Genomic DNA, 25,827 nt, shown 5'->3' on the forward strand with positions numbered 1-25,827 from the left:
GAGCTGCCAGCTTTCTGGATGGCTATAAATCCAGAAGGCTATGCATGCCCCTATGGCATTCACTTAGGAGCTACGTGTGGTAAATTTTTGTTGTGGTGTTGATTTAGGCAATGGTACCATGAAGTAGGAAAAATCAGTAATCCTTTGATTAAATTCATCCAAGTAGCCTCATTCGTTCTGTCAGTCACCATTCCACAGGTGTTTTCAAAGTGTCTGCTATGTGACTAGCCCTGTGCTACTGGGCTCTGAGGATTCAATTATGAGTATAACAGAGCCTCTGTCTCCAATTTGCTTGTTGTCAGTGGAAGAGGCAGAGAAGAAGAGAAGCTTTCATCAATCAGAGGGACAAGCACTAAGTGAGCACAAAGGAGGAGGGGCACTTAACCAAGACTTAGGAGGTCGGGGAAGCTCTCTCAGAGTGACAGTATAAAACATGAAGTATGAGTTAACCAGGAGATTAGAAGACAGCATAAGGGAATAAGATGTTCAGAGACTGAAAGAGACTTCGCAGCAGGATTGGGGATCTGCAAGTGGTTGAGTGTGACTGGAGAATGATTGGAGGGTGAGAAAATTCAGACTAAGAGTGTCTGCATTTGGAGGAGAGGTGTTATGTCTATTCCCTAAGCTGCTGTCTCCTGACTTCAGTTTTCCATTCCAGACAAAAGGTAATATTTTATGCCCCTTGGCTACTGCCCTAAAATTTTAGGAACTTAATCCCATAGAGAATAGGGTGCTATAATTATATGATCCAAGCTTTTCCATATATATTTCTTATAATAAACATGGTAGATTTTCACTGCAGTTTAAGCATGGATTCTCCACATTTTATTTACAGCAACTATAACAAGCACTGTACTTTCAGTTAATTATCTCCTAGCAGCAGCATTCCCAATTGTGCACCCACAGCGTTGGATCTTGACTCTGCTTCTGCAGGACCACATTGTATGGGTAGGCAAGTAGGCAGAGAAACACAGGTAGTTTTCAATGAATGTAATTGCCCACAAAACATACTTTAATGGTCCCTGCCAGAAATAAGTGACTGTCTTTTGGATTATCAATCGGTACTGCAAAGCAGCTGAAATATATCAGTTCTCTTATCAGTACTCAATTTTCTGATTTGGGAGAAACTAATAGTTGTATTCAAATGAGCGCCATACTTTTTTTTTTTTCGCACACACACACACACACACACACACACACACACACTGTATTTTATTTTTACAAGAGATAAACAAACTGACACCAAGCACTGTAAATGGATGACCACAACAAAAGCAACAATGATTGCAATTACCAAACGTGAAACACACTCATACTATGTCATAATAGTGACATTCAGTCCAGTAATCCTCCACTGTAACAGCTCCTTTACTTTGCAGTGAAAATTGATTTGTATATTTTTTGCCTCTGAGTCCTTGGGGGATTTTTTTTTATTCAAACACAAAATGTGTTGAATCATCAGAAAGTCACAAAAATTATAATCATCCTCATCAGTTCACTCAGTCCCATGTAATTAATTTTTTTTCATCTTGATCTTTTGTTAGCACTTTTATGAATTCATCAGTTTTCCATTAGAGTTCTGAAAATGCTTATTCACTCAGTTCAGCAGTATAGTCAGTTACCAGAAACCTGTACTTGTCAGAGTCTTTTCCATGAATTCCTTGAAGATGAAACCCTTTTACAGGAACATTTTTGCAAAAGCATCAGAGTACACCCACTACTGTCTGTAAATGACAAAAGACTTAAAAATGACCACGGTTAAAGATTTGATGAAAGTTCATAATAATGCAATTGACAAGGAAATTTAGTTTTTTCAGAGATATACAGTTTAAAGTAATAACTAGAATTATGACTTATAACATTATACCAGAACATATAAGATTTTTAGAAATTTCATGTAATGTCTGAAACATTTATATTAACATATGTCCATACAAATAACCTAAAGAAAGTTTAGTATTAGTTGTTTTTTGTTTGTTTTTTTTAATACTGCAGGTTCGTATTAGTCATCAATTTTATACACATCAGTGTATACATGTCAATCCCAATCGCCCAATGCAGCACACCACCATCCCCACCTCACCGCGGTTTTCCCCCCTTGGTGTCCATACGTTTCTTCTCTAAGTCTGTGTCTCAACTTCTGCCCTGAAAACCGGTTCATCTCTACCATTTTTCTAGGTTCCACATACATGTGTTAATATACGATATTTGTTTTTCTCTTTCTGACTTACTTCACTGTGTATGACAGTCTCTAGATCCATCCACGTCTCAACAAATGACTCAATTTCATTCTCTTTTATGGATGAGTAATATTCCATTGTATATATGTACCACAACTTCTTTATCCATTCGTCTGTCGATGGGCATTTAGGTTGCTTCCATGACCTGGCTATTGTAAATGCTGCAATGAACATTGGGGTGTATGTGTCTTTTTGAATTATGGTTTCCTCTGGGTATATGCCCAGTGATGGGATTGCTGGATCATATGGTAATTCTATTTTTAGTTATTTAAGGAACCTCCATACTGTTCTCCATAGCGGTTGTATCAATTTACATTCCCACCAACACTGCAAGAGAGTTCCCTTTTCTCTACACCCTTTCCAGCATGTGTTGTTTGTAGATTTTCTGATGATGCCCATTCTAACTGGTGTAAAGTGATACCTCATTGTAGTTTTTTTTGTGTGTGTGTGGTACACGGGCCTCTCACTGTTGTGTTTCTCCCGTTGCAGAGCACAGGCTCCGGACACACAGGCTCAGCAGCCATGGCTCACGGGCCCAGCCGCTCCGCGGCATGTGGGATCCTACCGGACCAGGGCACAAACCTGTGTCCCCTGCATCGGCAGGCGGACTCTCAACCACTGCGCCACCAGGGAAGCCCTCGTTGTCGTTTTGATTTGCATTTCTCTAATAATTAGTGATGTTGAGCAGCTTTTCATGTGCCTCTTGGCCATCTGTATGTCTTCTTTGGAGAAATGTCTATTTAGGTCTTCTGCCCATATTTGGATTGGGTTGTTTGTTTCTTTAATATTGAGCTGCATGAGCTGTTTATACATTTTGGAGATTAATTCTTTGTTGATTCGTTTGCAAATATTTTCTCCCATTCTGAGTGTTGTCTTTTCGTCTTGTTTATGGTTTCCTTTGCTGTGTAAAAGCTTTGAGGTTTCATTAGGGCACATTTTTTAATTTTTGTTTTCATTTCCATTATTCTAGAAGGTGAATCAAAAAAGATCTTGCTGTGGGCTTCCCTGGTGGCGCAGTGCTTGAGAGTCTGCCTGCTGATGCAGGGGACACAGGTTCGTGCCCCAGTCCTGGAAGATCCCCCATTCCGCAGAGCGGCTGGGCCCGTGAGCCATGGCCGCTGAGCCTGCACGTCCAGAGCCTGTGTTCCGCGACAGGAGAGGCCACAACAGTGAGAGGCCCGTATACCACAAAAACAAAAACAAACAAAAAAAAGATCTTGCTGTGATTTATGACAAAGAGTGTTCTTCCTATGTTTTCCTCTAAGACTTTTATAGTGTCCTGTCTTACGTTTAGGTCTCGAATCCATTTCGAGTTTATTTTTGTGTATGGTGTTTGGGAGTGTTCTAATTTAATTCTTTTACATGTAGCTGTCCAGTTTTCCCAGCACCACTTATTGAACAGACTGTCTTTTCTCCATTGTATATCTTTGCCTCCTTTGTCATAGATTAGTTGACTATAGGTGTGTGGGTTTATCTCTGGGCTTTCTATCTTGTTCCATTGATCTATGTTTCTGTTTTTGTTCCAGTACCATATTGTCTTGATTACTGTAGCTTTGTAGTCTGAAGTCTTAGTCTTAGACTTTGTAGTCTGAAGTCTTAGTCTGAAGTCACGGAGTCTGATTTCTCCAGCTGCGTTTTTTTCCCTCAAGACTGCTTTGGCTATTCGGGGTCTTTTGTGTCTCCATCTAAATTTTAAGATGATTTGTTCCAGTTCCCTAAAAAATGCCATTGCTAATTTGATAGGGATTGCATTGAATCTGTAGATTGCTTTGGGTAGTAGAGTCATTTTCACAATATTGATTCTTCCAATCCAAGAACATGGTATATCTCTCCATCTGTTTGTATCATCTTTAATTTCTTTCATCAGTGACTTATAGTTTTCTGTATACAGGTCTTTTGTCTCCCTAGGTAGGTTTATTCCTAGGTATTTTATTCTTTTTGTTGCAATGGTAAATGGGAGTGTTTCCATTATTTCTCTTTCAGATTTTTCATCATTAGTGTATGGGAATGAGAGAGATTTCTGTGCATTAATTTTGTATCTTGCAACTTTACCAACTTCATTGATTAGCTCTAGTAGTTTTCTGGTGGCATCTTTAGGATTCTCTATGTATAGTATGTCATTTGCAAACAGTGACAGTTTTACTTCTTCGTTTCCAATTTGTATTCCTTTTATTTCTTTTTCTTCTCTGATTGCTGTGGCTAGGACTTCCAAAACTTTGTTGAATAATAGTGGTGAGAGTGGACATCCTTGTGTCGTTCCTGATCTTAGAGGAAATGCTTTCAGTTTTTCACCATTAAGAATGATGTTTGCTGTGGGTTTGTTGTATATGGCCTTTATTATGTTGAGATAGGTTCCCTCTATGCCCACTTTCTAGAGAGTTTTTATCATAAATGGGTGTTGAATTTTGTCAAAAGCTTTTTCTGCATCTGTTAAGATGATCATATGGTTTTTATTCTTCAGTTTGTTAATGTGGTGTATAACACATTGGTTGATTTGTGTATATTGAAGAATCCTTGCTTCCCTGGGATAAATCCCACTTGATCATGGTGTATGATCCTTTTAATGTGTTGTTGGATTTTGTTTGCTAGTATTTTATGGAGGATTTTTACATCTACGTTCATCAGTGATATTGGTCTGTAATTTTCTTTTTTTGTAGTATCTTTATCTGGTTTTGGTATCAGGGTGATGGTGGCCTCATAGAATGAGTTTGGGAGTGTTCCTTCCTCTGCAATTTTTGGGAGGAGTTTGAGAAGGATGGGTGTTAGCTCTTGTCTAAATGTTTGATAGAATTCACCTGTGAAGCCATCGGGTCCTGGGCTTCTGTTTGTTGGAAGATTTTTAATCACAGTTTCAGTTTCATTCCTTGTGATTGGTCTGTTCATATTTTCTCTTTCTTCCTGGTTCAGTCTTGGAAGGTTCTAACTTTCTAAGAATTTGTCCATTTCTTCCAGGTTGTCCATTTTATTGGCATAGAGTTGCTTGTAGTAGTCTCTTAGGATGCTTTGTATTTCTGCAGTGTCTGTTGTAACTTCTCCTTTTTCATTTCTAATTTTATTGATTTGAGTCCTCTCCCTCTTTTTCTTGATGAGTCTGGCTGTTGGTTTATCAACTTGTTTATCTTCTCAAAGAACCAGCTTTTAGTTTTATTGATCTTTGCTATTGTTTCTATTTCATTCATTTCTGCTCTGAAATTTATGATTTCATTCCTTCTGCTAACTTTGGGTTTTGTTTGTTCTTCTTTCTCTAGTTCCTTTAGGTGTAAGGTTAGATTGTTTACTTGAGATTTTTCCTGTTTCTTGAGGTAGGCTTGTATAAACTTCCCTCTTAGAATTGCTTTTGCTGCATCCCATAGGTTTTGGATCGTCGTGTTTTCATTGTCATTTGTCTCTAGGTATTTTTTGATTTCCTCTTTGATTTCTTTAGTGATCTCTTGGTTATTTAGTAAAGTATTGTTTAGCCTCCATGTATTTGTGTTTTTTACGTTTTTTTCCCTGTAATTCGTTTCTAATCTCCTAGTGTTTTGTCAGAAAACATGCTTGATATGATTTCAATTTTCTTAAATTTACTGCAGCTTGATTTGTGACCCAAGATGTGGTCTATCCTGGAGAATGTTCCGTGCGCACTTGAGAAGAGAGTGTAATCTGCTGTTTTTGGATGGAATGTCCTATAAATATCAATGAAATCTATCTGGTTTATTGTGTCATTTAAAGCTTCTGTTTCCTTATTTATTTTCATTTTGGATGATCTTTCCATTGGTGTGAGTGAGGTGTTAAAGTCCCCCACTATTATTGTGTTACTGTCGATTTCCTCTTTTATAGCTGTCAGCAGTTTCCTTATGTATGGAGGTGCTCCTATGTTGGGTGCATATATATTTATAATTGTTATTTCTTCTTCTTGGATTGATCCCTTGATCATTATGTAGTGTCCTTCCTTGTCTTTTGTTACATTCTTTATTTTAAAGTCTATTTTATCTGATATGAGTATAGCTACTCCAGCTTTCTTTTGATTTCCATTTGCATGGAATATCTTTTTCCATCCCCTCACTTTCAGTCTGTATGTGTCCCTAGGTCTGAAGTGGGTCTCTTGTAGACAGCATATAGATGGGTCTTGTTTTTGTATCCATTCAGCAAGCCTGTGTCTTTTGGTTGGAGCATTTAATCCATTCACGTTTAAGGTAATTATCGATATGTATGTTCCTGTGACCATTTTCCTATTTGTTTTGGGTTTGTTTTTGTAGATCCTTTTCTTCTCTTGTGTTTCCCACTTACTGACGTTCCTTTAGTATTTGTTGTAGAGCTGGTTTGGTGGTGCTGAATTCTCTTAGCTTTTGCTTATCTGTAAAGCTTTAGATTTCTCCATTGAATCTGAATGAGATCCTTGCTGGGTAGAGTAATCTTGGTTGTAGATTCTTCCCTTTCATCACTTTAAGTATATCATGCCACTCCCTTCTGCCTTGTAGAGTTTCTGCTGAGAAATCAGCTGTTAACCTTATGGGAGTTCCCTTGTATATTATTTGTCATTTTTCCCTTACTGCTTTCAATAATTTCTCTTGGTCTTTAATTTTTGCCAATTTGATTACTATGTGTCTTGGTGTGTTTCTCCTTGGGTTTATCCTGTATGGGACTCACTGCACTTCCTGGACTTGGGTGCCTATATCCTTTCCCATGTTAGGGAAGTTTTCGACTATAATCTCTTCAAATAATTTCTCTGGTCCTTTCTATCTCTCTTCTCCTTCTGGGACCCCTATAATGTGAATGTTGTTGAGTTTAGTGTTGTCCCGGAAGTCTCTTAGGCTGTCTTCAGTTCCTTTTATTCTTTTTTCTTTATTCTGTTCTGCAGCAGTGAATTCCAGCATCCTGTCTTCCAGGTCACTTATCCATTCTTCTGCCTCAGTTATTCTGCTACTGATTCCTTCTAGTGTAGTTTTCATTTCAGTTATTGTATTGTTCACCTCTGTTTGTTCTTTAATTCATCTAGGTCTTTGTTAAACATTTCTTGCATCTTCTCGATCTTTGCCTCCATTGTTTTTTTCGAGGTCCTGGATCATCTTCACTATCATTATTCTGAATTCTTTTTCTGGAAAGTTGCCTATATCCACTTCATTTAGTTGTTTTTCTCATGTTTTATCTTGTTCCTTCATCTGGTACATAGCCCTCTGTCTTTTCATCTTGTCTGTCTCTCTTTGAATGTGGTTTTTGTTCCACAGGCTGCAGGATTGTAGTTCTTCTTGCTTCTGCTGTCTGCCCTCTGGTGGATGAGGCTATCTAAGAGGCTTGATATGAGGGACTGGTCATGGGTAGAGTTGACCGTTGCTCTGGTGGGCAGAGCTCAGTAAAACTTTAATCCACTTGACTGTTGATGGGTGGGGCTGAGTTCCCTCCCTGTTGGTTGTTTGGCCTGAGGCAACCCAACACTGGAGCCTACCTGGCCTCTTTGTTGGGGCTAATGACAGATTCTGGGAGGGCTCCCACCAAGGAGTACTGCCCATAACATCTTCTGTCAGTGTCCTTGTCCCCATGGTGAGCCACAGCTCACCCCCCCCCACCGCCTCTGCAGGATACCCTCCAACACTAGCAGGTAGGTCTGGTTCAGTCTCCCCTGGGGTCACTGCTCCTTTCCCTGGGTCCTGATATGCACGCTATTTTGTGTGTGCCCTCCAAGAGTGGAATGTCTGTTTCCCCCAATCCTGTCGAAGTCCTTCAATCAATTCCTACTAGGCTTCAAAGTCTGATTCTCTAGGAATTCCTCCTTCCATTGCTGGACCCCTACATTGGGAAGCCTGACATGGTGCTCAGAACCTTCACTCCAGTGGGTGGTCTTCTGTGGTATAAGTGTTCTCCAGTCTGTGATTCACCCACCCAGCAGTTACGGGACTTGATTTTACTATGATTGCGCCCCTCCTACCATCTCATTGTGACTTCTCCTTTGGATGTGGGGTATCTTTCTTGGTAAGTTCCAGTGTCGTCTTGTCGATGATTGTCCTGCAGCTAGTTGTGATTCTGTTGTTCTCACAAGAGGGAGTGAGAGCTCGTCCTTCTACTCTGGCATCTTGGTTCTTCTCCCTCAGCACCATACTTTTGATTGAGAATATTACTGCAGGATTGAGGGAAGAAAATGTTGATTGAGACTCCCTTTGCTTACTCTTTGGTCACCTATACAGGTTCTACTCATTTCGGGTATGAGCTTTGAAGAGGAGCTTGCTTTCTTTCAGGGTGTGTCTTTCATAGTCTTCAAACAAGTTCAAGAGAGTTTTCTAAAAAGAAATGTTTTGAAGCAGCATATTAGCTGGGGCAATGATTTCTCCTTCAGTTACCCCTAAAGCCATCTCCATACCCTTGAGTTAAAGAGCAGAAGTCAATTCACAGAAGGGGAATCATATGCTAGTAAATGACTCATTCAAGGTAGCACAACCAGTAGGGTTGGGGCTGAAATTAGAACAGGCTCACCAGGGTTGCTGATTGCACAGCAGTTATACTTGGCCAGAAGTTGGTGCTTTGTACTGTGGTTTGCTATCTGCAAATACTCTCAGAACGTGGACAGTCTTTCTTTGGTTGGAGTAACCATTTGTCTCAAAGGATAATAATCCTATAATAATATTGGCTAATATTATACCATTGGCTTTGTACTACACACTGTGCTAAGTTCCTTACATGTATTATATCATTTAATTCTCGCCATTTACTCTCTATGAGGTAGATATTATTCTTCTTACATTACAAATGAACCAGTTATAACGTAGAGTGGTTAAGCAGCTTTGCTAAGGTTGCACAGCTAATAAGTTTTGGGACCAGGAGTGCAGATGTGTGCCCATCATTTCCATAGCTTTATCCCTAGTGTTTGGCACATAGTAAGCATAGTTTGAATATATATTACTAAATAGCCAGGAGCTACGGGAATTGGCGATAATTTTGATGTAGTGAGCAGATTTATGTCATCCCAAGATCCTCAATTTCCCGTCTGTACAGAACCCCCTCATCCTCATCTTTTCCACATGAGCTCATGGACCCTCAGCACACTATTTCCCTCTTCCCACTCAGCCTATCATCTTTCTCTTTCTGATAATTCATCTTCATCTCTCTGCCTAACTTCGGGTGGTTCATGTTATGGCTATCTCTTTCTTCACTCAACTTACTGTCCTTTTTGTTTCCTGTCGTGTTCCTCCCTCTGCTGGACCTCTGTTTTGCTCTACTTTCCCAAGATCATACCCCAGGATAATTTTTGACTTGTCTTATTCTCTTCATCTGTTACAACATAGACTTTGGAGGCAGACAGTCCTGGGTTTTAATCTCAATCTAGCTATATTCTAGCTGTAGTAACTTTGAGCAAATTATTTAATCTCTCTTTAAAACACTTGCCTAAACATCTACAATAACTCATTCACAAGTACAAAATCCAAAATCGCCTGAAAAAATATTTTGTAAATATATGGCAAGTTTATTGATGATTACCGATGTACCTTTTGTAGTGTGTGTGTTTTTAATCCCACTTAATATGGTGACTCGTGTTTCACTGCAAATATTTTATTTGCCTCCAAAACACTATACCAGATCTCACTTGGTTGCAAAACATGTGATATATGCATCTTATTATCTTTTTTTATTTTTTGGCTGTGCCGCGGGGCTTGTGGGATCTTATTTCCCCAACCAGGGATCGAACCTGGGCCCTCAGCAGTGAAAGTGTGGAGTCTTAACCACTGGACCGCCAGGGAATCACCCCCTCCTTTTTTCCTTATTATCTTTTAAAATCCAAACAATTCTGAATTTTGAGACACACAGGGCTGTAAGGATTTTGGATAAGGGATTGCATATCTGTAATACTTTCTTACATCGTGTTGCAAGGATTAGAAATAAACTATATAACCTGTTTAACGCATTGGCACACAGTAGGCACTTAGTAAATTGTAGCACTTAATTCCAAAATGTTTAAGTTCCTGTTTTTGTGTTTTACATAGGAGGAAAACCCCAAAAAGGATTATGAGAGTACAGTGAAGCAGAGTGAGCAAAAACCCTGCATTGCAGTGTTAAAAAAAAAAAAAAATCACTATTCTTATAAATTATTTTTAGTTCACTCATGACTACTGTTATGCATCAGTAAGCTACTATCTCTATTAATGTCCACCCCAAACCTAAAAATTATTTCCAGGCTTGATTTGTTACCTGCCTACCTCTTAAGGAACAGTTTGGTCACAGAGAAAACATTGATGGGGAAGCAATGTGTTTAATTAGACTTGAATTCTCTGCTCTGGGATATCACTCTATAGAAGTTGGGCTTGCTTTAAGCATAAATCAGTATTTTGAAGCAGAAAGTTAAGTGCTACTGCTCATCTGGAAGAAATTATACATAATGGCATCAAGTTCACTACTGCTAATAGGAAACATGGTGTCCTCTGGTGAGTGATAAAATGGGATAAATGCAAGACCGTGCTTTCTCTGTGAATAGTGGCAGTGACTATGCATTATGTATTGTGAGGTTATAAAAGAGGAAAAAATTAACTTTCTTTATTGTTGGTGTTAAAGGAGTGAAAAAATAAAAGGAACTACTGCATAAAGTGTCACAGCTGTCTATGACAAAATGTGGTTAAAAATGGCCTGACATTTCTTCTAAACAACTAGAACTATGCTTGGAGGAACAAACTTATCCTACTCCCAAAGGATAATTGCTGTACCAGCCTCCTTCAATATTTCTGTATATTATCTTCCTGAGTGGTCCTAAGTCTCAGATCAGAGGATGCTTCCTGGCAATAAAGCAACTGGAACACCCACACCAGATGCCTTTTTGGTACCCAGCTTTGTGCTAGAAACTGGAGCAAGGTAGTCACCAAAGATAAAAACTGATCAGCAGGACAATTTCCACCTCTGATGAAATCCAAACTCAATTACAACCCAGGCAGTGTTTTCCTCATATAAAACCTGCAGTCTGTTTGCCAGTCTCATGGAAGTAATTCAATTTCCAGTGACTGTAGAAGGGCAACTTCTGAGAACACCTTCATAATCAAGACACTTGTTGTTAAAGCAGACCATTAGAGCCAGACCTCAAATCTGTAGAGTGTGGGGGAAAGGTGCTTCACTAGTTCTTCCTACATTTAATCAATCAAGAGAAAGAAAAAAGATAATACTTCCTGTTAATATATCCAGTCCAAGCACAGTAGCATTTTCATCTAATTTTTATTTTAGTCCTCCAAACAATGTTACCTAAAAACAGTTCATCATGAAAAAAGTCGGACTAGAATGGTAGAGTTCAATGAAGAAGTTAAAAATAACGAAGATGGCAAAATCGATGTAATATGAGGTTAAATAGAGATAAGCAAATATAATTTTTGTTTGCTGGTTTCTAAAAACATCTTGGAAGGAAAGAAAACATAACTCTCCTCCAATTGTTAGAAATTATCTGTTTTGTTTTTTCTAAAGTCCTTCTCTTTATAGCCTATGTGATTTACTATGGAATGAAATAATACATTCAATGCCACCCCCCCCCCATTCATATATTAAAGCCCTAACTCTCAATGTGGTGGTGTTTGGAGATGGCTTTTGGAAGATAATTAGGTTTAGATCAGGTCATGAGCCTGGAGCCCTAATGATAGGATTAGTGCCCTTATAAGAATGGTCACCAGAGGTTGCTTTCTCTCTCTGCCTCCCTCCCTCTCTCCCTCTCTCCCTCCCTCCTCCTACCATGTGAGGACATAGTGAGAAGGCAGCTATCTGCAGACTAGGAAGAGAATCCTCACCAGAAAACAACTGTGCTTGTGCCTTGATCTTGGACTTCTAGCTTCCAGAGCTATGAGAAAATAAACTTCTCTTGTTTAGGCCACCCAGTTTATTTTGTTATGGCAGCCTGAACAGCCGAAGACAAGATCCAACCGGTCAAATCTGAAATTTAGTTCACGTGGACATGAAGACCAGGTCTATTGTACTGTGTTATTTAAAAGTTGTTGGTAAATTGTTAAACAACTGAACAAATATGAGCCATCAATTTGTTGTACAGAGAAACAGCAACACCATGTTAACTCATACCAACTGTGTGGTTCTTTTGGAAATCTAGCAATTGACAGATTTACTACAATGATGCTCTCAGTAGCTAATGACATCTTAAAATGGGAATATTAGTATGTAGATGCATATATAGAAATGTAGCTAGCTATATGTATCTACCTATCTTAAGAGCAGGAGCAAAGATAAATCACGCAATCATAGAATGTCAGAATTAGAGTCTTCATATTTGTCTACCATAGAAGCTTTCAACTTACGCTTGAAGTTACGATTTCTTGGGCAGAGATGTGGACATTTTGGTTGACTCAGGATCACCCTTGTGAGGTAAGACTCGCTGATTCTAGCTTTAACAAGAGTGTCAGTAGGTTAATTTGCTTTACATATTGGAGCTCCACAAGACTTCATTTGAAGAAAGTGTTCTCACAGCCTTTGCTGTACTTCAGCCTTTAGTTTTGCTAATGAGGAGAATGAATTCCTGAAATTAAAGGGTCACCTCCTTTTTTCTCCAGTCCAGGCAATATCTATGTAGTTCCCTCCAGCTTCTCTGACAGATCCACTTTCCTGTTGGCTTTAGCATCACTGTAATGCTGTGGTCTTCCTTCTGCCTTCTATTTCCTGCTCTCCTGATCAAGAGCCTATTGTTTTGTGACGGACATTAACTTAAGCAAACCTCTTTCCCTCTCCCACCCTAGGCAAAAAGAATAGCCTAAGCCAGAGTTTGGCAAACTACAACCTGTGGGACAAATCTGGCCCACTACGTATATTTGGTTAAAAAAAAAATTATTGGAACAAATCAGCCACCCTGATTTGTTTATGTATTGTCTATGTCTGTTCTCATGTTACAATGGCAGGGCTATAGCAGTTGCAGTAGAGATCGTGTGGCCTGCAAAGACTAAAACATTTACAATCTGTCCCTTTACGGGTAAAGTTTGCCAACCCCTGACCTACATCTTGAAGGCTGTCCGGCCTACTGATTATTTAGAATTGAAAGCTACAGTTTAGATAAATTTGATTCTGATATTTTTCCTTCTTGTTTCACCAAGTTCCCAGTTAGGTTATCTTCTAATTAGACTCTTCACCAATGCAAGCAGTCACCCAACATCTAAGCAACATGTAGAAGCCTTCAGAAAGCACCAAAAACATCTTAAAGTTGTTTTTCTTTTTGTTACGTCTTATTTCTTTGATTTATAGTCCACCGCTCGATATTTGGAGAGTTAGTTTCCAAGTGTTGTTGTCGTCTCTATTTTCTGGGATGTATTCAGTTTGATAGATGGTCTAAAAGGAAAACTTGACATCATGATGATGATTTTATGTATAATTCTTTGTTAATCTGTTGTGAATTGCATTGATTTGCACTGGGCTTTTTGCCTAGATTTCAACCATGCTTTGTAGGAACATAGTCAAATCTATTTCCCTTGACCTTATGCTAACAAGCTTAAGTCTACAACTTAACCAACAAGGAAAGTAACTGACACATAGGAAGTGAGAGGCAGGAGGATGGAGTCCTATGAGCAAAGGCTTTAGAATGAAACAGACGTGATTAGAATTCCAGCCCTAATACTCATTAGTTGTGTATTTGGGGGCAAATTATTGAGCCTCCTGGAATCTCAGTTTCTTCATCTGTAAAACTGAAGTTATAGCTCCTTCTGTAGTGTAATGATTAAATGCAATCATGTATGTGAAACTACTCCCCAATATTTGGCACAGAGATGTTCACAATGTTATAATTACCTTCTTTTGTTCTCTTCCTCCTTTTCTATCTACTAGGCTTAATTATTAACATTTTAGAATACAGAAATTCATCACTACTTGGAGATAGTAAATATTATGTGCAATAGTTTTTGGTGAAAAGAGTGGGTTTATCTAGCTTAGGGTAATAAATAGATCAAACATCACTAAAGTCCTTGACAAAGCTCAGTCTTCAGTTCAGCCAATAGGTGAATTGAGAAGGTTGACCAATACCATGGTACAAGTCACATTCTGTGCAAACATCATTTAGGGCTGTATTTCACAAATGTAGATTGAGCTAGACAATTGATAGTATATGTATTTTTTTTTCAAATTTTTTTTTGATGTGGACCATTTTTAAAGTCTTTATTGAATTTGTTACAGTATTGCTTATGTTTTGGTTTTTTGGCTGCGAGGCATGTGGAATCTTAGCTCCCCAATCAGGGATTGAACCCTTACCCCCTGCACTGGAAGGCAAAGTCTTAACCACTGAACTACCAGGGAAGTCCCAGTATATGTATTCTTGAAAGTGACCAAATATCCCTATTGCCTTGATATTCCAGGTGAATATGTTTTGTGCTATAGATGTCCAAGAATAATTAAGTTACTTTTCATTTTCATTGGGGCATACACAGTCCTCATGGCTTAACAGATTGGATAACTTGTATTTAGATATAATTTGAGCAGATTATTTGTGGTTTACTTGGGAGTCACATGGACTTTATGACTTTATTATCTCCATCAGAATTACCACTCTCTTCTGTAAAAATTTCATTCATACCAGCCTTCCCGAGAAGAGTGGGGGAGGGAGAGATAGAGAAAAAGAAGGTGGGGGAGAGGGGAAGGAAGAGAGAAGTAGAGAGAGACAATATCTATTGGCACTGTCTCAATTCTGATAGCAACCGTTCCCTATTGCTGTTCTAATAATGCAGGATTTGTGCTTCCACAGTGATTCACCAGCATCTAAAAACAGTTTAGCTATACTTCGGTGACCTGGGTCTTAGAATAGAAGTAATAGGAGAGTACTTTAAGAGGTACAATAAGAACCAGTGCCCATATCGGTTAGATAATATGGCTTTATGCTCTATAAGTTACATTTGTTATCAGAAAATGACATGAGATGTTTTATTATTTCTCCAAACTGATATAAAACCAAAAGCTTAGTGAGCTTTAATCTTGGTCAATATAAAATAAATAAAATTAAAAGATGGATACAACTTTCCTAAAATTATTTACCTAATTAACTCTGTAATTTACCTTTATATCTTCTATATGGTCTGCATTAAATCTCTTTTTTCCTCATTTTTGGTACAGACTCCTTTTGAAGTTGTTTGGTAGAAAAATCCCTCTTAGTTGTGTGTGGACCACCAGAAAAGGTCTTACGTGACTAGAATGGTGGGGGCCAATTTTCTTGGCCCCATCATATCAGATATAAAAGAACAGCTATCCAAATGTTCTTCAAATGGACTGTCTTAGCAGCCCTGGGTATGAGCTGCTGGATATTGGAACTCTGTAGATAGTCAAGCAGTACTGCATGGATAGAGTGGAATTGACAATTGGCTTCTGTCTAGGAGACACTTGACACCCACCATTCTCTGCAGCAGACTTTATTAATTGTGCAACGTAATGGTTATTGGGGGCTCAACTATAACCCAGAAAGTCAGCTAATGCCTTATCATTGAGGTCAATGGGTAGTGGCTCTAGGTTCTTTATAGCAGGTACCAAAACTCCTGGTGCTTGGTAATTAATTTGGACTTGCCATCCATGCTTTTTCCCCCACTTAGCTACTGAAGTATGTCTCCTGCTTTTGATGCTATAATTAGCTTCCAGTAACTTTTATCAGTCAAATTGTGCCTTATCAATGTCCATTAGAAAGTTATTTATGGCAGTGTTTCTTTGATTGGACTTGGGGACAAGACAATGAAATTTCAAGGGGACACAGGCTGGAACTGGCTGTCTGCAAACACATGATCTTCTCTCTTCCTAGGTGTGTGAGGTCTAGAGGAGTAGGTGGGTTTATAAGGTAGATAGCCACCTTAGCTAGGCAATCGAGTACAGTTCCAAGCACCCACAGATTGTATATGTGCAGTTAAATGGTAATTGCCTAAGACAGAGTTCTAGAGAGTTCCCTAGTCAGTAACAAGGTAGTCATGTAATCATTCAGGGACCTAGGCTAGTTATATCCTCTGCTTTAGCTTTCTCTTTGCTTTCATCCAGCACCTGGGGAAATAGACCTCTCCCAACCTGGGGGTGACACATGCCACTTCCTCTCACGTTCCACTGGAAAATTCTAGTTACAGAGTTCTACCTGCATGCAGGGAGCCTGGGAAATGCAGTCACTGGCTGCCCAGCCTTTCCTTGGAAACAGCTCTATGTGAAGGAGGACATGAATGGTTGATTGTAAGCCATCTTTGCCACAATAACAGATTTGAGTAAGGTTGAGTCAGAAAGGGAACCAAGATGGACGAGGTGCACCAGGAGGAGAAAGGGGAGTCTGAAGGAATTTCCTAGGTCAGTCAGAGTTCAGATGACTGCAGCAAAGTATATTACATTTCTGAATCTTTTAAAATGTTCTGTGAAATTTTAAAGGAGTAAATATGGACCAAACATAAAAATTCAAGAAAAGATTCTTTTCCTTCTTTCATTCATCTTGGCCTAAAGTGTGGATCTTCTTCTTTCCACCCCTCTTCACATAGTGCCCTGGAAGTCAGAGCTTTTGCAGAATCCTCTCTTCCGCATCATTACACACATTAACGTTTAAGAAAATCCAGCTTATAGAAGTTGATTGGCCCAGGCTCCCCCTTCCAAACTGCTTCCATTACTGAGTGCTTGGTATGTACCTGCCCTTTATTAAGGTTATCCCACTCAGTCCATCCAATGACCTAAAGAGGTACATATTTTAACTTTAACATTACTATTAAAATACACTTTAAAGGTATTCAGTACGAACAAAATGGTCTTCTTAGACTTTGCGTGTACATCCAAGTCTAAAACATTGTTGAGAGGACAAGAAGATTCTCTCAGATGGATCAGAATTAATAATGGGAATAGTGATCTTAGTAAAAGAAGTAAACAGAATAGAAAAAAAAGAATATACTAAACAAAGGTAATAGGAGGCTGAACTCAAAAGAAAAATTGTTGATTTGTTGTATCTTCTTCCTTAAAAAAAGGCTCATAAGTACTTTCATAATTCCTCAATCCAGTTAAGAGGAGAAAATACCCTCTGCCTTCCTCTCTTGGTGTTTCATTTATTGGTAAACCATTATTGTGGCAGTTGCAGACGTTCCACAAAGAATAAAAAAGTTACCACAGGCTCACAGTGTGCTATGAACCAAGTGATTTTTACAACTATTTCCTTCAAGTCTATGTCCATATGCCTGCAAATGAATAAACCATCTTGACATGCACTTCACAAGATAATATTTCCAGCTTTATTTGCCCTTTGGTAAATGCTAAAATGTTGTCAACCAAATGTGAAAATTTTAAATGTAGAAAATAAATACACATATAAACTAATTTTTAAATAGGCAAAACTGTTAAAAGTAGTTGTTCATGAAAGGTTGAATCATAGGTAAATTTATTTTTCTTATACTCTCCTAGGTTTTACAAACTTTATAAATGGCTCTTTGTTACATTTTTTTACATTTTTAAATCTACAAGAGGAGTATCTCATCACAGATCTGGTATTGCTTTTTTGGAACTCTAAAGGAAATAGCTATTTTCCAGATTTAAGTAGTTGATTTTTTAGGAGAAGCTAAAGAAATGCATCCATTTAAAGTAATAGCTTCAAGAAAGGCTATTATTTTAGATTTTTGATGGATTACTAAATTCAAGTTTTTCATGCCTTCAGCTGAAATTATTTAACAGTAATTTGTAGAGTGAAGCCCATGTTGCATGTCTAATCTGACAGATTGCTAGACAGTGCAGTAGACCCTCTCTAAGATAGCCTCCAATGATCCCCACCTCCTGGTTTTCATGTCCTAATGTAATTCCCTCCCCTTGAATAAAGACTAGACCTAGTGACTCAGTTCTAACAAATAAAACACGGCAACAGTGATAGAATGTCACTTCTGAGATTAGGTTACAATGAGGCTGTGGTTTCCTCTCTGCCTCCTTCATACTCTCTGCCTCTCATTCACTAGCTCTCAGGAAAGTCAAGAACCATGTTGTGAGCTCTCCTATGGAGGGGACCATGTGATAAGGACCACATGTCTCTGACCAACAAAGACCTAAGGTGGTCTGTTCCAGCCATGTGAGTTAGCTTAGAGGCAGATCCTAACCCAGTGGAATTTTGGTCTTGAACCAGAGGCACCCAGCTAAGCTATGCCTGTATTTCTGATGCACAGAAATTGTGAGATAATAAATATTTGTTGATTTTGGTCACTAATCAACATGTTACGGTAATTTAAACAAAGCAATGGATAATTAATGCATATTAGTACTGGCTGCCTGGAGTAGGGTGCTGCAAAGGATTTTGAGGCTCTTTCTACTCCTTAGGAAAGTACAGTCCATCAATTATAATTGTCTGCCATGGACATAGGACAGGAAGAATGGTGACATATGTTATTATTTTAAATTCATTGTCTAGCTGGTCTTGCTTATAGTGAGCAGAATGGTAGTCAACAGAATGGATTTACTTAGGGACTCTGAGAACACACTGGCATTAATATGACCTATTATTCCACTGTCAGTCATTAATATCATGACATATTAATTGGTCAGATTGGTCTGTGTGGGACCTGATTTGGGTCTATCTCCTGGGGAGTACTGATTATGTGATTCAAGGGGGCAGGCAGGAACAGAGGCAAGATTCTGTACAGCCCAAACCAGCCCAGGGTACTGATGTTTCCTGGAGTGATCCCCAGAACAGGGATACAGACAGTGAAAGAGAGCAGAGATAGAATGAAAGATGATTTTCTTCTACTGCACAGTCAGCTTGATGTCAGTCCCAACTTCTAGAAGATTAAAGAGCTCATGAGTGCAAACCAAGTAGTCCACAAAAAATATGACTCTTACATGTGTTAGAAGGATGACTGGCTCTGAGGAATTGCTGCTTTCCCAATATTGACACTGAAATATCCCCAGAAGACCTATAAACCCAAGCTCATCAAAACACATCTTGGAGCACTGTTGAAATGACAATATGTTCCCTTATCCCCAAGGTTAGGAGGGCTGGGGGGTTCCAACAAGTCTCTAATGAACATTGACTTGTGATCCAAAGGAGTAAGAAACTTTAATAAATTATATTGAATGGAAGTTCCATATATGTCAGACCCGTTTCATTTCACAGGCAACTCAAAGTTCAGGCATGTTCCTTGTTTATGGGTGGGGGGTATACTTTGCACAACCAAATGCCATAGTTTTGAAAGCCTGAAAGGAAATTTTCTGTAATTCCTTAGAAGTTGAAATAAAAATGAGTTTTTTGTGAGCTATGCCTGAGAACTGCTGAGGATATACTTATATAGATGAAGCATGAACAGTGCAAAGAAAACGTTTATGTAGCTGAAGTATACTGAACCTATTCTTTAATGTCTAGTTTGAAGGCTCTCCTAGAATTTAAATGACTTCAGTAAGACACTTAGAGTATTTTCATGGACATTATGTAGAGAAAAATAAGTGTGTGTGTGCTTAACCCAGGTAGATTATACTTGCTTCTTATCGAGTTATTTGCGGTTCCTGAAGAATCAACTGTGATGGGAGCTTGCACATTCTCATACTTAAAGAAATTCCGAAAAGGATAACAAAATGTGTGAGAAGTTTGAGGTTTCAATGGTATTTATGTTCTGCTTTCTTATCTTGTTAAACTATGTTGAATATAAATATGAATATTATAAAAGACCCCCACATGAGATTTATCCCCATGGCTGGAACATTTCTTTATTTCTCTCTATTAAAATGTTCTTATTTATTCAACCTCAGGAACCTTTGTGCATAAGGGAAATATTTTTCTATTTCATTTTCTTCTGACCCATTTGGAAGTTCCTGGAAAGCTTTTTGTCATTCAAGTCCATTGAGAGACACACACATACATACACACCCCCTCACAGAAGCAGAGAGAAAAATGTCTTGTTTACATAAGGCTGACAAGAGAAATGCTAATAATTTCCTTAGCTTAGTCCCGGCAAGTCCAATACAATGGAGAAGGTTAAAAGGACCTAGTGGGTAAATGACTGTTTAACACTTGTAGTGGAAAGAATGAGGCCATCTTGAGTCTGAATCTGGGGTCCTAGCTTGGCACTGACACATTCATTATCCCTTAGGAAGCTGATGGTGTTTTAAATTTTATTGATAGAAGAGGTAAAAGATGCTTCCCCTAAGACTTTCAAGACATACTCGATTTTTTTAAGCCCAAGAATAACATATTCAGTTACTTGCCTGATGTTTTCTCAAATTGTTTCCAGGACAGACTTTGAAATGCCAGCTGGTTTGGATCAAAAGTCAGTGCTTGCTCCCTATCCCACATTGTTCCTCTGCAACCCCTCTTGTTTCTTCTCCACCATTTTGATCACCTATCTCTTCACAATAGAGTCTGTCATTGCAAACTGGATTCAAATTTTAGTTTCACCTTAAAGTGTTGGCTTTCACAAGAACTAGTGGAATTGAAGATGATTAAAATATTCAGTTATTCTCTGGCCAACTGAACAATCCCCAACGTGCTAAAGCAGGTATATCTGCTCCCTCAATCTTGTGGACTCCTGTGGTTCCTGTGGTTCTTTTTAACTGAATATTGCAACGCTATCCATTCCACCATGCACACCGATTATATATGCTACATCTTCCTGACAACAGAATGTATTATTTCTTAATAAGTCTCCAAAGGAAATCTATGCATTTTCTATACTACTCAGAGGGTGAACTTTGGACTCGTTCTGGTTGGTGCCACCTGAGCTGTGGGTGTGTCATCTGGGGTTATGAAACAGAGTCAGACACTCAGCCAGCTCAGTAGGGGCACAATTAGAATTAGGAAGTCATAGAATATCCTACTAGAGTCCTAGGAAAACAATGAAACTGAAAGAACAGTTTTCAGTTATCGGTACAAAAAATTCTGGTCCCAAACTAACTTCATTTTTTTACCGTCTATCTGAGCAGAAGCATGAATAGACACCCTTTCCCACGTCCTTTCATTGGAGTCAAAACCGAAATGTCAAGGAGTGAGTCTTGATATTCCTTGAAGTTCCTAGGTGCTTCATTTATAGGTTACAATGGATTGAAAACCTGGTTGCTTTGAGGAAGAGGCATAAATAAGATCCTAATATGGGACAGTAATGAAACTGTTGCCCATCCCAGTTAACAGCACTGTCATGCTCTTAGTTGCTCAGTTGCCCCAAATTGGATATCATCTTCAGTACCTCACTCTGTCAACCCTGAAATCCAATTAACCACCAAAATATATTGATAATCGCCTCCAAAATATATCTCAAATGAATACACTTCTCATCTCCACTGTCACCACCCTAGGTTTGTCTACAATCAGCTCTTTTTTTTTTTGCTGCTTAGTTTTTATTTATTTATTTTTATTATTATTATGATTTTTACATTTATTCTTTTTTTTTTTGAAATTGGAGTATAGTTGTTTTACAATGTTGTGTTAGTTTCCACTGTACAGCGAAGTGGGGTTCCCTGTGCTATACAGCATGTTCTTATTAATTATCTATTTTATACATATTAGTGTATATATGTCAATCCCAATCTCCCAATTCATCCCACCCCCACCCCAGCTTTCCCCCCTTAGTGTCCATATGTTTGTTCTCTACACCTGTGTCTCTATTTCTGCCTTGCAAACTGGTTCATCTGTACCATTTTTCAAGATTCCACATATATGCATTAATATATGATATTTGTTTTTCTCTTTCTGACTTACTTCACTCTACGGCACTCTCTAAGTTCATCCACGTCTCTACAAATGACCCCATTTCGTTCCTTTTTATGGCTGAGTAATACTCCATTGTATATATGTACCACAACTTCTTTACCCATTCATCTGTCGATAGACACTTAGGTTGCTTCCATGTCCTGGCTATTGTAAATAGTGCTGCAATGAACGTTGGGATGCATGGGTCTTTTTGAATTATGGCTTTCTCTGGGTATATGCCGAGTAGTGGGATTGCTGGGTCATATGGTAATTCTATTTTTAGTTTTGTAAGGAACCTCCATACTGTTCTCCATAGTGGCTGTATCAATTTACATTCCCACCAACAGTGCAGGAGGGTTCCCTTTTCTCCACACCCTCTCCAGCATTTATTGTTTCTAGACTTTCTGATGATGGCCATTCTAACCGGTGTGAGGTGATACCTCATTGTAGTTTTGATTTGCATTTCTCTAATAATTAGTGATGCTCAGCAGGTTTTCATGTACCCCTTGGCCATCTGTATGCCTTCTTTGGAGAAATGTCTATTTAGGTCTTCAGCCCATTTTTGGATTGGGTTGTTTGTTTTTTCTGATATTGAGTTGCATGAGATGTTTACATATTTTGAAGATTAGTCCTTTGTCCGTTGATTTGTTTGCAAATATTTTCTTTCATTCTGAGGGTTGTCTTTTCGTCTTGTTTATGGTTTCGTTTGCTGTGCAAAAGTTTTAAGTTTCATTAGGGCCCATTTGTTTATTTTAGTTTTTATTTCCATTTCTCTAGGAGGTGGGTCAAAAAGGATCTTGCTGTGATTTGTATCATAGAGTGTCCTGCCTATGTTTTCCTCTAAGAGTTTTACAGTGTCTGGCCTTACATTTAGGTCTTTAATCAATTTTGAGTTTATTTTTGTGTATGGTGTTAGGGAGTGCTGTAATTTCATTCCTTTATATGTAGCTGTCCAGTTTTCCCAGCATCATTTATTGAAGAGACTGTCTTTTCTCCATTGTATATCCTGCCTCCTTTGTTTAAGATAAGGCGACCATATGTGCATGGGTTTATCTCTGGGCTTTCTATCCTATTCCATTGTTTTATATTTCTGTTTTTGTGCCAGTACCATATTGCCTTGATTAATGTAGCTTTGTAGTGTAGTCTGAAGTCAGGGAGTCTAATTTCTCCAGCTCTGTTTTTTTTTTTTTTCCTCAAGATTGCTTTGCCTATTCGGGGTTTTTTTTATCTTCATACAAATTTTAAGATACTGTGTTCTAGTTCTGTAAAAAAAAAAAATGCCATTGGTAATTTGAAATGGATTGCATGGAATCTGTAGATTGTTTTGGGTATTATAGTCATTTTCACAATATTGATTCTTCCAATCCAAGAACATGGTATATCTCTCCATCTGTTTATGTCATCTTTGATTTCTTTCATCAGTGTCTTATAATTCTCTGCATACAGGTCTTTTACCTCCTTAGATAGGTTTATTCCTAGGTATTTTATTCTTTTTGTTGCAATGGTGAATGGGATTGTTTCCTTAATTTCTCTTTCTGACTTTTTGTCATTAGTGTATAGGAATGCAAGAGATTTCTATGTATTAATTTTGTATCCTGATACTTTACCAAATTCACTGATTAGCTCTAGTAGTTTTCTGGTAGCATCTTTAGGATTCTCTATGTATAGTATCATGTCATCTGCAAACAGTGATGGTTTTACGTCTTCTTTTGCAATTTATATTCCTTTTATTTCTTTTTCTTCTCTGATTGCCGTGGCTAGGTCTTCCAAAACTATGTTGATAATAGTGGCAAGAGTGGACATCCTTGTCTTGTTCCTGATCTTAGAGGAAATGCTTTCAGGTTTTCACCATTGAGAATGATGTTTGCTGTGGGTTTGTTGTATATTGCCTTTATTATGTTGAGGTAGGTTTCCTCTTTGCCTCTTTTCTGGAGTGTTTTTATCACAAGTGGGTGTTGAATTTTGTCCAAAGGTTTTTCTGCATCTATTGAGACAATCATATGGTTTTTATTCTTCAATTTGTTCATATGGTGTATCACATTGATTGATTTCAGTATATTGAAGGATCCTTGCATCCCTGGGATAAATCCCACTTGATCATGGTGTATGATGCTTTTAATGTGTTGTTGGATTCTGTTTGCTAGTATTTTGTGGAGGATTTTTGCATCTACGTTCATCAGTGATATTGGTATGTAATTTTCTTTTTTTGTAGTGTCTTTGTTTGGTTTTGGTATCAGGTGATGATGGCCTCATAGTATGAGTTTGGGAATGTTCCTTCCTCTGCAATTTTTTGGAAGAGTTTGAGAAAGATGGGTGTTAGCTCTTCTCTAAATGTTTGATAGATTTCACCTGTGAAGCCATTGGGTCCTGGACTTCTGTTTGTTGGAAGATTTTTTTTAATCACAGTTTCAGTTTCATTCCTTGTGATTGGTCTGTTCATATTTTCTATTTCTTCCTGGTTCAGTCTTGGAAGGTTATACCTTTCTGAGAATTTGTCCATTTCTTCCAGGTTGACCATTTTATTGGCATAGAGTTGCTTGTAGTAGTCTCATGCTGCTTTGTATTTCTGCAGTGTCCCTTGTAACTCCTCCTTTTTCATTTTTAATTTTATTGACTGAGTCCTCTCCCTCCTGTTGAGTCTGTTTAAAGGTTTATCAATTTTGTTTATCTGCTCAAAGAACCAGCTTTTAATTTTATTGATCTTTGCTATTTTCTTTGTTTTTCATTTATTTCTGCTCTGATCTTTATGATTCCTTCTACTAACTTTGGGTTTTGTTTGTTCTTCTTTCTCTAGTTCCTTTAGGTGTTGATGGATAGATGGTTTATTTGAGATTCTTCTTGTTTCTTGAGAGGTAAGATTGTTTTGCTATAAACTCCCCTTTTAGAACTGCTTTTGCTGCATCTCATAGGTTTCAGGTTGACGTGTTTTCATTGTCATTTGTCTCTAGGTATTTTTTGATTTCCTCTTTGACTTCTTCAGTGATCTCTTGGCTATTTAGTAGTGTATGGTTTAGCCTCCTTCTGTTTGTGTTTTTTACGTTTTTTTTCCTGAACATTTCTAATCTCATAGCACTGGGGTCGGAAAAGATGTTTGATATAATTTCATTTTTCTTAAATTTACTGAAGCTTGATTTGTGACGCAAGATGTGATCTATCCTGGAGAATATTTTGTGTGCACTTGAGAAGAAAGTGTAATCTGCTCTTTTTGGATGGAGTGTCCTATAAATATCAATTAAATCTATCTGGTCTATTGTGTCATTTAAAGCTTGTGTTTCCTTATTAATTTTCTGTCTGGATGATCTGTCCATTGGTGTAAGTGAGGTGTTAAAAGTCCCCCACTATTATTATGTTACTGTCATTTTCCTCTTTTAGAGCTGTTAGCATTTGCCTGATGTGTTGAGGTCCTCCTTTGTTGGGTGCATATATATTATAATTGTTATATCTTCTTCTTGGATTGATCCCTTGATAATTATGTAGTGTCCCTCTTTGTCTTTTGTAACATTCTTTATTTTAAAGTCTATTTTATCTGATATGCGTATTGCTACCCCAGGTTTCTTTTGATTTCCATTTGCATGGAATATCTTTTTCCATTCCCTCACTTTCAGTCTGTATGTGTCCCGAGGTCTGAAGTGGGTCTCTTGTATACAGCATATATATGGCTCTTGTTTTTGTATCCATTCAGCGAGCCTGTGTCTTTTGGTTGGAGTGTTTAATCCATTCACATTTAAGGTAATCATTGATATGTATGCTCCTATTACTATTTTCTTAGTTGTTTTGGGATTGTTTTTGTAGGTCCTTTTCTTCTCTTGTGTTTCCCACTTAGAGAAGTTCCTTTAGCATTTGTTTTAGAGCTGGTTTGGTGGTGTTGAATTCTCTTAGCTTTTGCTTGTTTGTAAAGCTATTGATTTCTCCGTTGAATCTGAATGAGAGCCCTGCTGAGTAGAGTGTTCTTGTTTGTAGATTCTTCCCTCTCCTCACTTTAAATGTATTGTGCCTTCTGTATTGTGTACCTTCTGTATT

The sequence above is a fragment of the Delphinus delphis genome, chromosome 16 (assembly GCF_949987515.2).
Source record: "Delphinus delphis chromosome 16, mDelDel1.2, whole genome shotgun sequence".
NCBI lineage: Eukaryota > Metazoa > Chordata > Mammalia > Artiodactyla > Delphinidae > Delphinus > Delphinus delphis.